This window comes from Trichomycterus rosablanca, chromosome 14 (assembly GCF_030014385.1).
Source record: "Trichomycterus rosablanca isolate fTriRos1 chromosome 14, fTriRos1.hap1, whole genome shotgun sequence".
In the NCBI taxonomy this organism is placed as follows: Eukaryota; Metazoa; Chordata; class Actinopteri; order Siluriformes; family Trichomycteridae; genus Trichomycterus; species Trichomycterus rosablanca.
Window position 1 is genome coordinate 4,763,297 of NC_086001.1, and position 16,114 is coordinate 4,779,410.

At 39.8% G+C, this 16,114-nt stretch overlaps 1 long non-coding RNA gene across 1 annotated transcript; it reads right to left on the minus strand.

The window, feature by feature from the left end:
* Positions 1–607: 607 nt before the first annotated feature.
* LOC134326587 (uncharacterized) lies at positions 608–14,440 on the minus strand. Its single transcript, XR_010014536.1, has 3 exons — positions 13,612–14,440; positions 1,064–1,182; positions 608–967 (listed from the first exon to the last, which is right to left on the minus strand). It is a non-coding gene; the product is annotated as an uncharacterized LOC134326587 (long non-coding RNA).
* Between the last annotated feature and the right edge of the window lie 1,674 nt (positions 14,441–16,114).

Sequence of the window (16,114 nt, forward strand, 5' to 3'; positions counted from 1 at the left end):
GCACTTCATAATCTAAAAATATCTGTAATTGTAGAGATTTTTGAAGTTTCTTTTATAAAAATGCATATTTAATCTCTAACAAGTCAAGAAATGACTGTGTGACTGTATTACAGGTATTATCACTGCTAGTCCAGTCATTTATTTACAGATAATCACACAGTATTAAGGATGATTAGCTCTGGGTGAGGTTTATTTTGGGATAAACAGCATGATAAATGAATGTGTTGAGATAACAGAGATTATATGGGTTGGCAGGGGTTCTCTGGGGTATTAGCGACTTTCCATTTCATCTAAACAGCCAAGAACACGAGTTAGAGGCATCCAAGGATAGAATTAGCATTTTTTTAGCTTTGTAGATGTAGATTCTATATACCTTATTATCTTAAATGGGACAATTCTGTGTTGTGCACCATGACATACATCACTGGGTCAGCAAGCCTGTGAACTACTGTTAGCCAAGCCAAAGTCAATTTTATTTGTTTAGAGCTTTTTACAATAGACATGGTCTTAAAGCAACTTTACATTTCTAAAGAAACTGTAACAGTAGGTAAAATGCTAACAAAAATAAAAAGAGGCGTTAAAACACGCTAGCACACCAGACCTGGGATTTCAAATACATCGTGTTAAAATCTCAGCTCTGCCATCCGACTGGGCTGGCTGGCTAAAGGAATAACGGTTGGCTGTTTGGCTGTTGTTCATCCAGGGAAGGAGTCAGACAGGGACCTCATAACTGATGCATTTACGACCTCTGCTGCCTGATTGATGGCGCCTGCACAGAGTTGAGGGATAATGAGGATCAGGGTGTGGCTCTCTGTACACAAAGCTGATCCATATCGTGCAGGTGAAAAGACGCAGTTGGTACTGCACACGTGTCGGAGGGGGCAAGCGTCCATCTTGCTCTCCTCAATCAGGGTGGAGGTTAACATCAGTAGAGAGGAAGCGTATTGCAGTCAGGTGATTGGATACGCTAAATTTGGGAGAAAAAGGGGAGAAACTGAAAACTGTGCATCCATTGTGGGTGGGTTTTATGGTATTAAGTTGCAAAAAATAAATGATCTCTTACCACAGACAATTTAAAGCTGTAGTTGCCAATAAAACATGCAAAACTTTTTAATGACTGTGACCGCTGGCAAGGATTTCATTCCAGATCCCCAAAACCTATGCCGCTCCGCATAATCCAACCTTTAAATCACATATAAACTTGTCGTTTTGTCATTTAGTCAAAGGTTTAACAATTAATTACAATGTAAAAATAATAAAAACATATTTTTGTGATGTTTGTTGACCCATATTTTCTAAAGGCTAATAATTCTAAAGTTGACTGATCAATATAATTGGTTCTGATGGTAAACAAATGTGTGTGTGTGTGTCCTGCACTAGAAAAGATGTGGACGTTTGAAAAAAAGCAATTTTGTACCATTCAGATGGTCTCCTGTGGACAGAATAAGAAAAAAGAAATGACAAAAGAAACGGCTAAGAAACTACAAAAGCAGCCGCCACTTGAGCCGTAGCGCATTAAACCCTGACCACCGTCTGGACGCACGTCATTACGGTTTCTTTAAAGAAATGGACGATTCAAGGTTCGCTTGAATGGTGACAATGATGTGACTCGTTGTGAATGAATCTCCAGAGTTTGTATTGAGGTGTGAAGTGTTTATGAGCAGCGGTTCTCTGTACTCTCTTTTTTCGTATGTTCTTGGGTGAAAAGTGGGTCTTGGTTGTTTACTGTCGGTCAGTGCGGGAAGTTTTTCACATCAGAAAAAGTGGAAATCATTTTATATTTAATTAGGTGAAAGTCTAGCATCAGGCTAGTGTAGAAATGACCTTGTACAATTGAAGCTTCTGTGAGGAGTTTGCATGTTCTCCCTGTGTCTGTGAGGGTTTCCTCTGGGAGCTCCAGTTTCCTCCCACAGTCCAAAGACGTGCGAGTGAGGTGAATTGAAGATACAAAATTGTCCATGACTGTTTTTGACATTAAACTTGAACTGATGAATCTTGTGTGATGAGTAACTACCGTTTGTCATGGATGTAACCAAAGTGTGTAAAACATGAAATCTAATTAAATAAATAAATAACACACCCTAAATTTTACTTAATAAATGTTTTAGAAATAGGCTTACTGTTTGATTTCATTCTTTCCGATGAGTTTCCAGAATCTGGGTATTTTAATGCACATTTTCTCATGGGTAAGGCTGCCAATGCAAATCCCAGTAATCATATTTACTAGGATTATAGTAATATACAACTGCAAATCTGAAAAAGTTGGGACAGTATATAAAATGCAAATCAAGCTTGATATTATGTTTGTGGCTTTAAAATTTGTGTTTTTTTATTTATCTATATAGAAATACATCATTATGTTTATAGTTCCTGACTGTTAACTTGCTTTATTTGTGTTTTTATTGATATAATTAATTTAATAAAGAAATAGTACATAAATAGTTACATTATTAAAGTATCGATACATTTTTGGTATTTAGAAAATGCTTTTATCCGAAGCGACTTACAGTATACAGTCTAAGCAATTGAGGGTTAAGGGCCTTGCTCAAGGGCCCAACAGTGGCAACCTGGCAGTGGTGAGGTTTGAACCAGCAACCTTCTACTTACTAGTTCAGTACCTTAAACACTAGACTACACCTGCCTTTTATCCAAAAAGATTTACAGTTATGACTGAAAACATTACAAATAACTGAGGGTTAAGGGTCTTGCTCAAGGGACGACTGTTGCAACATGATAGTGGTGGGGCTTGAACCAGCGACCTTCCAGTTTTAGTCCAGTACTTGAACGGCTGATTTACAATGCCCTGATTTTAATAACATAAAACACCATCCTAATAAATAATAATAATAATAATAATAATAATAATAATTCAACATGTGTGTGTGTGTGGTGGTGGTGGTGGTGCAGAAACTGAACAACCTCGACTGGCTGCATCACATGTAGCAAAAAAACATGCAGCAGGTTTTGGGCATCATGATTGAAAAGATAAAAAAAAAGTGATCTCTCTCTCTTAAAAGAAGCGTACTGAATTTAAAATGATCTGCTTTATTGTTAAATCCTACATATAATAATGCTACAGCAAATAAAGGCTGCAAATTCTGCCTCAGTATTTTTAATGTTTAATTTAAGCAAATAAACAAGTCGTCTTCATGTTCAATCCTTAGATTAGACGGTGCATAAGTTGCTGTTATATTAAAAAAAATGAGAAAAATAAGAAACTTGAAAAAAATAAGAAAATATGTTATTTGAACAGATGTGTAAACATTTGCAGCTGTATAATCATATTTCCTCAGCCGATTCCATAAGGGTTTTTTACATGAAATCGGTGGATGGACTGCTGGTGTGCTGGTGGTGCAGGTCAGGATTAATTTGATGTCCCAGTGAGTCATCGAGGGAGGGAGGATTAGAGAACAGCTTAGTGGTGTGATGTGAGAGAATGAATGAATGTAGGTTAGTGTGTGTGTGTGTGTGTGTGTGTGTGTGTGTGTGCGTGCGTGCGTGCGTGCGTGCGTGCGTGCGTGCGTGCGTGTGTTTGCTTCCATAACAGATTCAGATTTTTTTGTTCATTCAGGTTTATTCTGTCCTGTTTGTTTGTCTGTGTCCTGAAACAGAAAGATTAAAGAAGAAGCTTGTTGGCTTCAGCTGTCAGATTAAGTCACTAACAAAATCCTGAAGGATGAGGATGCTGCACCCGCTGTTATAGAGACTGGATGTCATTTTACAAACGTTACACCGACTGCTTATTCTAGCAAGGAATCAACGTTTTTATTATTTGTACTGCTTTGTGCATTCACGCTTCCCACATGCTTTAACATTTTTTATCTATAACTGCATGAACAGATTTGTTATGGTGTGTGTAGAATCCTGGAGTTAAAATGCTGAATCTTTTAAACTTACTGCACCATCCTAAACCTGCTATAATTTAATATTAGTCTTTTTTTGCTTTAATTTAAAGAAGTCTGAACTTCTACCGGGCGACACAGTGGCTTGGTGGATAGCACTGTCACCTCACAGCAAGGTCCTGGGTTCGATCCCCAGGCAGGGCAGTCCGGGTCCTTTCTGTGTGGACTTTGCATGTTCTCCCCGTGTCTGCGTGGGTTTCCTCCGGGAGCTCAGGTTTCCTCCCACAGTCCAAAAACATGCAGTCAAGTTAATTGTAGACACTGAGATGCGTGTCTGCCCTGGATGGACTGGCGCCCCATCCAGGGTGTTACTGTGTGCCTTGTACCCATTGAAAAGCTGGTATAGGCTCCAAAACCCCGACCCCCAACCAGAAAATTGTTAGGAAGACTTGTGTAAGGCTCTTGGTGCCGTCCCAAGAGCCTTACACAAGTCTTTCTAACAATTTTCTGGTTGATATACTGTATATTTCTTTTAAACTTTTTGTTATTTGCTTTGGAACTTTCTTAGATCGGGGCATAGTGTATTCAGAAAAAACATGAAGGTCACTGCTTACATTTATGATAAGAATCAAAATGTGTAAGCGATATTGGACTGGGCTGCTACATACATGTCCAGTTGTGTTTAATTAGCTGAACTGGCTTAGCGATTTGAGTAAGTGATTGATATAATTGTCAAAGTGTTATCATAAGGGTGATATAGGTGTTGGATAATTTGTGTTTTACAAAATGTTTGATGTTTTTATATTTAAATTAGTCCCATTTTGGGTGGCACGGTGGGTAGCACTGTTGCCTCAAAGCAAGAAGGCTCTGGGTGGGCGCCCAGGTGGCGCAGCGGGATATTCCGCTGGCACACCAGTGCCGAGATTCTGAACTCCTCGGTTCAAAACTCGGCGTTGCCACTGGATGGCCTGCAGCAGATACTAATTGGCCACCGTATCTGCAGAGTGGGGACCGGACTGTGTGTGTGTGGGATCTTCACTCGCTGTGTAAGGATCCTGATTGGTGGAAGAGATGCCTGTGCAGAATGCAGGGTAAGAAGAGGAGGGCTGTGCACGTGTCAGAAGAGGTGTGAGCAGCGACGTGCTCTCCCCGGATGTAATTGGGTATCCCTCAGCAGCGGAAGACATACTGACTATGCTAAATCCCAGTAATCATATTTACTAGGATTATAGTAATATACAACTGCAAATCTGAAAAAGTTGGGACAGTATATAAAATGCAAATCAAGCTTGATATTATGTTTGTGGCTTTAAAATTTGTGTTTTTTTATTTATCTATATAGAAATACATCATTATGTTTATAGTTCCTGACTCTGTTAACTTGCTTTATTTGTGTTTTTATTTATATAATTAATTTAATAAAGAAATAGTACATAAATAGTTACATTATTAAAGTATCGATACATTTTTGGTATTTAGAAAATGCTTTTATCCGAAGCGACTTACAGTATACAGTCTAAGCAATTGAGGGTTAAGGGCCTTGCTCAAGGGCCCAACAGTGGCAACCTGGCAGTGGTGAGGTTTGAACCAGCAACCTTCTACTTACTAGTTCAGTACCTTAACCACTAGACTACACCTGCCTTTTATCCAAAAAGATTTACAGTTATGACTGAAAACATTACAAATAACTGAGGGTTAAGGGTCTTGCTCAAGGGACGACTGTTGCAACATGATAGTGGTGGGGCTTGAACCAGCGACCTTCCAGTTTTAGTCCAGTACTTGAACGGCTGATTTACAATGCCCTGATTTTAATAACATAAAACACAATCCTAATAAATAATAATAATAATAATAATAATAATAATAATTCAACATGTGTGTGTGTGTGGTGGTGGTGGTGGTGCGGAAACTGAACAACCTCGACTGGCTGCATCACACGTAGCAAAAAAACATGCAGCAGGTTTTGGGCATCATGATTGAAAAGATTAAAAAAAAGTGATCGCTGTGTAAGGATCCTGATTGGTGGAAGAGATGCCTGTGCAGAATGCAGGGTAAGAAGAGGAGGGCTGTGCACGTGTCAGAAGAGGTGTGAGCAGCGACGTGCTCTCCCCGGATGTAATTGGGTATCCCTCAGCAGCGGAAGACATACTGACTATGCTAAATCGGGAGAAAAATGGAGAGAGAAAAAGAGATTCCCAGGCGGGGCGGTCCGGGTCCCTTCTGTGTGGAGATTGCATGCCCGTTTCTGTGCTGATTTCTTCCGGGAGCTCCGGTTTCCTCCCACAGTCCAAAGACGTGCAAGTGAAGTGAACTGAAGATCAAAACTGCCTGTGATAGTGTTTGAGATTGAACTTTAGCTGATGAATCATGGGTAAACTGTAACTACCGGTCTTGTTTTGTCATGAATGCAACCAAAGTGTGTAAAACGTTGCCTTAAAATCCTACTACTAATAACATGATCATTAAGTGTGAGACGTGTGCAATAGCAGAGGCACATTTGGACATTTATTACATCTTAAACATTTCCTAAAGTTTTTAGGGAGCAGTGGGTGAACAGAACTCTTGACCCACGTCTATCAACATGACTGTTGGTTCTTTAATCGTCTAGTGTTTGCTGGATGAGATAGAACGTAGATAGATGCTTCTCATGAATGTAAGATTGCTGTGTACCAAGTGGTCACCAGACTGCAGCCGCAGGGCAGTGAGGCCGTCCTCCGTGTTCAGTGTGTGGGAGCGATGGAGTGATGGACAGAAGTATTGGCTAAAGGATATGGATGACAAGCAGACAGTCCCGTAGTCGTCAAGTCAAGAATGTCCTGCAGTTTGAGAAGTGCAGTCGTGCACGGTGCCACGAAACACAAACACACACGTTCTCATGGTCCTTCTCAGTGCCCCCATGTGAGGACACGGACAGTAAAAATATAGCATGGAAAATCAAAATTATATTCATTCCCAAACTAGAGCCACTCAAAATAGGGAAACGGGAATGCTTTTAGTGCAAATACAAATGCTTTTTATTAAACATAAACAGTTGGATATTAAAATTCCAGCTTATTTAGGATGGGGATCTTCAGCAGGACAGGACAGAATGTCCAGTACAGGAATGAGCAACAATCAAGGCTCCTTGCTTGAGAGTGAGTTTGTTAAGATGATACACTACATGGACAAAAGTATTAGGACACCCCTTGTAACTAATAAATTCTAACATCACGCTTTACACACGTTGGTCACATTCATGACAGGACAGTTAGTTACTGGTCACACAAGATTCATCAGTTCAGGTTCACTTGCATGGTTTTGAACTGTGGAAGGAATCCGGAACTCCTAGAGGAAACCCACACAGATACAGGGAGAACATGCAAACTCCACACAGAAAGGACCTGGACCTCTCCACCTGGGAATCGAACCCAGGACCTTCTTGCTGTGAGGCGACAGTGCTACCCACTGAGCCACCCACTGTCCCAAACAGGATTCATAAATCAATCACAAGAAGAACTGACCTTGCCTAGAAGCACAGACTACATGAGTCCAGTTGGGGTGGACCTTACCCTCTGGAGGTATTCATTTACAAAATGCACCTACGTTCTGTTGATACCTTGATAGGGTGCACAAGACATGAAGAAAAGCTCCAGTGGTCTACACACAGAGCCCTGACCTCTGCCCCACCAAACAGCTTTAGAATGAACTGGAACAGTTCTGGATCAGTTGAGGTTTTATTGACCAACCTCAGTGCCCAGCCATACAAATGCTCAACAAACAAAGCTCTGGAGGAAGTCCCACAAGAAGAACTGACCTTGTCTAGAAGGTCTGGGGTGGACCTTACCCTCTGGAGGTATTCCATTTACAAACATGCACCTACTTTCTGATGATACCTTCATAGGGTGCACAAAGCAACTCTATCAAGACATGAAGAAAAAGCTTCACTGGTCTACACACAGAGCCCTGACCTCAGCCCCACCAAACAGCTTTAGAATGAACTGGAACATCAGTTGAGGCTTTACTGACCAACATCAGTACCCAGCCATACAAATGCTCTGGAGGAAGCCCCACAAGAAGAACTGACCTTGTCTAGAAGCACAGAGTAGATGAGTTTCTGATCCCCACCAAACAGCTTTTGAATGAACTGGAACATCAGTTGAGGATTTATTGACCAGCATCATCATGTCTATTGTGAGGCCAACATCAGTGCCAAACCTGATGAACGCTTGTTTGATTGCCAATAACACTAAAAAATCAGGTGAAAAGTGGCCAACAGAACCTGTTCCATATTAATGGCCATGGTTTTGGGATGGGGTGTCCAACAAGCTCATCATCAAGTGTCCACATACTGACTTACAATTATGACTAAAATGGTTTAAGCAATTAATAATAATAATAATAATAATAATAATAATAGTAATAATAAGTTATACTTATATAGCGCCTTTCACAAACCCAAGGTCGCTTTACATTTAAGATAAACAAAACACACAGAAATAAACAGAAAATAAACGAATCGCAGAAAAAGAGGAAGGAAGAGAGTTCCAGAGTGAAGGGGCAGCAACACTAAAGGAACGGCCATGGTACTCAGTCTGTACCTAGGAGCCAGAATTAAAGTACTAAGGATGCACTTGAACCAGCAACCTTCTGATTATTAGTCGAGTATGCTAACCACTGAGCTACTACTGCCCCACTTTCCCTCATTCACAATGTTTCATGTTTTTATAACCCACTTTAAACTGCTTCAGGATTCTGGGTTATTTAGAAGTCCAGATACCCAAAACCACGGTGTATAATCCTCATGATTACATGAAACGCAGCCAGCACGCTCCACAGTGAGGCGCTTTGTAACCCATAATTAGCTTAATAATGCTAATAAAGATGAAGACAACCCAGCACAAAGAGGAGCGTATTACTGTATCAGTGTTGATCAAAGCTGACCTGTGTATTTCAGGGTGGAGTTAATAACATCATCAGTACGACTGAAAAACTGAATGATGTTTACAAACTGGACAGAAGATGTTTATGTTCCATAAATAATGTCCTACATAGCAAATCATTACATGTATCAGGGTTAAGGTCATATGACATCCAACTACAGTGTAACATGGGCCAGCTCCATATTAACAGCCAACAAGCTCATGGTCAGGTGTCCACATACTTTTGGCCCTATAGAGTATACACCGATCAGCCATAACATTAAAACCACCTCCTTGTTTCTACACTCACTGTCCATTTTATCAGCTCCACTTACCATATAGAAGCACTTTGTAGTTCTGCAATTACTGACTGTAGTCCATCTGTTTCTCTACATAACTTTTTAACCTCCTTTCACCCTGTTCTTCAATGGTCAGGACCCCCACAGGACCACTACAGAGCAGGTATTATTTGGGTGGTGGATCATTCTCAGCACTGCAGTGACACTGACATGGTGGTGGTGTGTTAGTGTGTGTTGTGCTGGTATGAGTTGATAAGACACAGCAATGCTGCTGGAGTTTTTAAATACCTCACTGTCACTGCTGGACTGAGAATAGTCCACCAACCAAAAATATCCAGCCAACAGCGCCCCGTGGGCAGCGTCCTGTGACCACTGATGAAGGTCTCAAATATGACCAACGCAAACAGCAGCAGTAGATGAGCGATCGTCTCTGACTTTACATCTACAAGGTGGACCAACTAGGTAGGAGTGTCTAATAGAGTGGACAGTGAGTGGACACAGTATTTAAAAACTCCAGCAGCGTTGCTGTGTCTGATCCACTCATACCAGCACAACACACACTAACACACCACCACCATGTCAGTGTCACTGCAGTGCTGAGAATGATCCACCACCCAAATAATACCTGCTCTGTGGTGGTCCTGTGGGGGTCCTGACCATTGAAGAACAGCATGAAAGGTGTCACACAAAGCATGCAAAGAAACAGATGGACTACAGTCAGTAATTGTAGAACTACAAAGTGCTTCTATATGGTAAGTGGAGCTGATAAAATGGACAGTGAGTGTAGAAACAAGGAGGTGGTTTTAAAGTTAGGGCTGATTGGTGTACGTACATATACATTTTATTATGGGTATTTCATATATGTTATAAACTTATTTCTACATATATTACAATATACATTACATGTAACATATGTGGAAAAACCATTATTGATATAGGGGCAGATCTGTCATTATTACATTTCCGTGTGGGCAGTTGGCGTATTTAAAAAAAGTATTGGAATAAAAGCTAGTATGAAATGCTACTGAACTCTACACAACCATTTTTTTTTTTTTTTATAAAAAGAGTCTTTCTATCTTTACTTGATTTATTTGTGGAGTTTCTAGACAATTTCACACTAAACCTCATTGAAATTTAATTGAAAATGAGAAACATGATTAAAAGTACGCAACAAGAGTGTCAGAGGGTCAGGCGACGTAAATTAAATTCTTAATGAAGACAAACTCAATTTCCTGTTTTAAATAAAGTCAAGATTTTTTTTATCCAGGTGACTCAGGAAGCAATGACTGCAGATTAACTTTACATAAAATAAATTAAAGGTGCGTTTTTCAATTTTACTGAAACCACAGTAGGGTAAAACACGGTTCACTACAGCATACAGGTGAAATCAGAAGATTAAATTTGTGACACTGAAGAATTGAACCACATAGAAAAAATTCATTCAAACTTTTATTGTGAGTTTTCAGGAGTTTTAACGTGGTGATGTAGAAAGTTTTAATATGTCCATGTTAGGGATTAAATTGTAACACATTCCAAAAAAAGTTGGGATGGGGCAATTTAGGGCTAGTAATGAGGTAAAAAAACTAAATAATGATGTGATGTGAACACATGATTGTAATCATTGGTACAAAAGCAGCATCCAGGAAAGGCTTTGATAAGCAGAGATGATCGGAGGATCTCCAGTTTCTCAACAAATGTGTGAGAAAATGATTGAAATGTTTAAAAACAATGAACAATTAATTGGGGTTATAGATATAGGTAAATATAAAACTGTCATTACCACCCCATTCCCCTCACCCCAGCAGTAGATTTGACTAGTTCATCTTTTATTCACTGGCCTTTTAGTAAATCTCCAAATGATGCTCATGTAAACACAGCTGGATGTTTGCACTTCACACAACTCCCATCAATATGAATTTCTCTTTGAATGCTGGTGATGACTGAACAAACCCATTATTTTTACATGAGCCTAAAATATATAACATCCTTATGGGAAAAAATACCTTGAAACTCCTTAAAACACCTTTTAAACTCAAAGCCACTCATATAATCCACTGACATTGAGTTTCAAGGTACCACTGTATTTCTGTTGTGAACTGGACCCACCGCAACCCTGAATAGAATAATGCAGTGGTAAATAGACAATGAATGAATCCGTTTTAGGTCCCAAAATATCTACATTATAAAAGCATTGTTAGCATTAGCATTGTTCAACCCATTTTCAAGTTGTCTCCTCACATCAGCCATCATGCTAAGCTTCTCTGATTGTGAGTGGGAATAAAAACTCAGCTACTTGGTTTCCTTTATAAACTGAGCTGGAGCCTCTCAGCGGGTGCTGGATGGAGCAATTTGGAAACTACTCTGCTGTAATTTGTTAAATACAGCTAAGCTTGACGGGGGTCCGGTTAGTTTGGCACTCTGCCTGAAACCACATATGCTTGAAAACTCTACTCCACCATCTTCAAGCTCTCCGGGGTAGATTAGTGCAGATAGACTTTAAACAAGCAGAAGCCATCTAACAGTTCAGGTCTTAAAACAGTCGCAATGGGTTTTTTTTCTTAAAACTGTTGAAGCATACAGCTGTGCCATCGCCAACCCCTCCTCCTCGGAGTCGGACACAAGAGAATCATCAGGAAAATGCCATGAAACATACATATGTCTTATTAAAAAATAAAAAAATACATATTGACGCCATATCGCCATAGAGTCTGCCATGTTCTAAATAATTCTGGTCTTGTGATGTGATAGCTTGTCTTTCTTAGATATACTTTGTTTTTACATCCTTGTTATGTTTATGTTTGCACATTCTATCTGATTGTTCTGTTCTCTTCTGTGACCTTGGTCGCAGTGCTCTAAAAACCATCTTACTGAATATTTGTTTTACTTCCTACACCTAATGATTACTAAATATGTGAAGATACATTATATGATTATAAAAAGTCCCTTACTCGTATTAATTTCTAGCACAATCTCCATAGACAAGCATCAGCAGCAAAATGGGTCCTAATGCAGTAAAAACACACAGCCTTTCATGTCAAGCACTGTTCGGGATGCCACATATTGAAGTGGAAACATCTACAAGCCGCACAAGCTCAAAGAAAAGGATCGCTGAGTGCTGAAACATGTATAATGTAAATTTGTCAGCCTCTTAATTGCAACACTTTGAGTACCAAACTGTCCACAAAATACATCAGCACAAAACAAGAGCTTCATCAGGAGCTTTATGGGTCTGAGAATCATCATGTGAAATGCAAAGTACACCTACATTAGACTCTGGAGCAGTGGAAAAACATTATCCGGAGTAATTAATCACAAGGTTTACTAAGGTGTAAGGTGTGGTAGAGATGAAATGATGCCCTGGAGACGTTTTTAGCAGTTTGTGTCCTTTAGTTCCTGTGAGAGCAGCAATCTTTAATAGATCTTTAAAATAGACCTTTAACCCTACCTAGCATCCAAACTGACCGTAACCCAGAACGCATTACCATTAGTGACCAACTTTACCTTTGTTCTAGTGGCTGAAAGAAAAATAGAGGCTAGTATTTATTTATTTATTAATTAAAGCTTTAACGTCATGTTTTACACACTTTGGTTACATTAATGACAGGACAGGTATTTACTCATTACACAACATCCATCAGTTCAAGTCTTTAATGTCAAACACAGTCATGGACAATTCTGTATCTCCAATTCATCTCACTTGCACGTCTTTGTAGTGTAGGAGGAAACCCATACAGCCACACCCACATGGAGAACATGCAAACCCCACACTGAAAGGGAATCAAACCCAGGACCTTCTTGCTGTGAGGCGACAGTGCTACCCACTGAGCCACCGTGCCACACAGAGGCAGCAAAGAAAAAGACAAAACAATAAATGCAATGTTGGTCGTACGCCCACAAACTTTTAAGGGTTTTGTAGTGTCGTATACAGAGAGTTTACAGATTATGGCTGGAGGCATCACAGACATAGACATGAATAACAAAGGAAGGTGTTTGCTTGTTAAAAATGAATCAAAAAGTTCGGGACAGAATTAAAAGGAATCATAATAAAGAGACACCAAGAGATGCAAAGTCCATTCATTTTTCATACTTCAGTCTAATCGTGTGTGTGTGTGTGTGTGTGTGTGTGTGTGTGTGTGTGTGTGTGTGTGTGTGTGTGTGTGTGTGTGTGTGTGTGTGTGTGGTGTGTGTGTGTGTGTGTGTGTGTAATGATTTGGTTGGTTGGTTGGTTGGTTATTAGCATCTCACCAGTTAGTAATTATCCAAAGTTACAGGTGAGGTCAAAAATGTATGTACACTTGTCTTGGAAACTGAATGATTTCTACAAATGCTCTTGTTCTGTGACTCATCATTCATCGTCCAAAAATTATTAAGAACGTTTACAGTGTTTTTGGGTTAAAAATACACACAACTTAATAGTTTTAAAAGTTCTGTATTACAATTTCATCTTGCTGAATAAAGTCATAGTTCTCATTGTTTATTCTGATTGACTATAGCTGGTGGCTTCTCTGTGTTCATATGAATATGACCACCTGGACTGCACTTAGATTAAAGTGAATATATAAATAGACTCACCATGTGCTCTGAAAAATGGCTGCTTCTCCTCCTGAACTCTAATCCAGGAAGAACTTGTTTAGCTTCAAAATAAGGGTTTTTATTCTTGTTTGTATTTAAAGTGTTAATAAAATGCTACATAAGGCACGAGGGACAAAAAGTAATTATACTACCATAATTTAAAAAATACGTAGTTAAATTAAGTTATATTATTATTGAACCAACTTTATGTCCAAAACAGCCAAAAGTATGAGGACACCTGACCATGAGCTTGTTGGACACCCCATTCCAAAACCATGAAGGATTTGTCCCTAAAAATGATATGGTGCATTTTACATGAACCCACAAGTGTTTTAGAAACTTAGGAGTCCTAGTGTATTTCTAACACAGGAACGGTTTTTCTACATATTTATGCATTTTCTCCCCTTTTTCTCTCGATTTAGCCAATTAGTCTTTTTGGCTTTTGCTGCTGTGGATCCCTGATTGCATTCGAGGTGGGTATATTTTCTGCTCACGCCTCCTCCGAGCAGTGCACAGTCCTAGCAGACTCCTTCTTTTCCCCCCTGCTTTCTGCACAGGTGCCTCTATCTGCAAACCAGTGTCCTTACACAGCGTTTGAAGACCCCACCCACTTATAGTCCGGTCACCCCACCCAGTCAATTGTGCTCGCTAGATGGCACCCAGCTGACCGGTGGCAGAGCCGAGTTTCGATCTGAGGAGTTCAGAATCTTGGCGCTGGTGTGCTAGCAGAATATCCTGGGTGCCTAAGAACCTTTTTAAAAATGCAGTTAATTTATCAGGAACTCTAGAAGTGTACTTGCATATACACTGGTCAGCCATAACATTAAAACCACCTCCTTGTTTCTACACTCACTGTCCATTTTATCAGCTCCACTTACCATATAGAAGCACTTTGTAGTTCTACAATTACTGACTGTAGTCCATCTGTTTCTCAGCATACCTTTTTTAGCCTGCTTTCACCCTGTTCAATGGTCAGGACCCTCACAGGACCACTACAGAGCAGGTATTATTTAGGTGGTGGATCATTCTCAGCACTGCAGTGACACTGACATGGTGGTGGTGTGTTAGTGTGTGTTGTGCTGGTATGAGTGGATCAGACACAGCAGCACTGCTTAGAATCATCCACCACCCAAATAATACCTGCTCTGTGGTGGTCCTGTAAGGGTCCTGACCATTGAAGATTAGGGTGAAAGCAGGTTAAAAGGTATGTAGAGAAACAGATGGACTACAGTCAGTAATTGTAGAACTACAAAGTTCTTCTATATGGTAAGTGGAGCTGATAAAATGGACAGTGAGTGTAGAAACAAGGAGGTGGTTTTAATGTTATGGCTGATCAGTGTGTATACTGCTGTAACATTTTCAAGAACCCATTTACGTTTTTAAGGAACTTCAGGCTGCACCTACAAGATGTGTTTCAAAAACACATCAGCCTGTTCAGGGACGAGCATTTTCCAATAAATCTTTCAGTTCCAATTTACTGCAGGAACTTTTAAACCCCAGAACTTTCCAAAAACTTTAGACACTTGAAACACCACAACAATCAGGAATTTAAAGCTTAGAGAAACAGAATTTTTAGGCACATTGACTCCACATGGCCACTTACAAAACGTGTTTTTACTGCAGAAGCTGTATCAGATATGTACAAACATCTTGGAATTTTTTTGGTACCTTTTTCAGAATCTTAAGATGCATTTCAACCACAGTAAATACGTCCATACACCACAGATTGTTAGTTAAGTGACTATTAATACATATTCTAAGCTAATAAAGTTATTAGATGGCAATAAATAAAATTCTCTTGCAACCTCATCCAGTGTGAGGTCTCGACCCCAGGATTTAGAACCTCCGACTTGAAGCACTAGGTAGATCCTAGAACGCATGTTTCCCCCCAAAATACTAGGGATTTTGGGTCGAACCGTGACGTCATCTGTGGGCATGTCAAGCTGTAGAGGTTTGCGTTTGCATTTCCTTTCTTTAAAATTCACCTCATTAAATTTTAACCCAGTATGCCGCTGACATTTTCAAAGCGCCTCCGATGAAACGAACTGTTTGATATGACGTGGTATAAGCGACCCAGTCAGTAAGAACAACGCTTAACATGAAAAATAAAGCTTAACACTGAATTTCAGCAGTACAGAGCACTTATAACCAGTAATAACTGAGAGAAATGTAGTGTTCCTATGTCAACTTTTAGTACATTAATCCACATTAAGCTTTTTTTTTTTTTTTTACTCTCCCGGAGAAGCTGATTCTAAGAACCCCAAGCTGCATAACACCAGTTTAAAAGTGACTAAACACAGATATATGTGGACACTTTCAGAGTGGATTTGATTGTTCTTTCACACTTTAGTGATGCTATTTGGGCTGAGGGCCGCGATGAGTGAAGTGTAAAACGCTTCTCATGTAAATGCACTAAACAAAGCATCAACAACAACAAACGCGAGGAATGGTTGATCGATGATTTTTGCATAAAAATGAACATCTGCAACAACAGCACAAATGC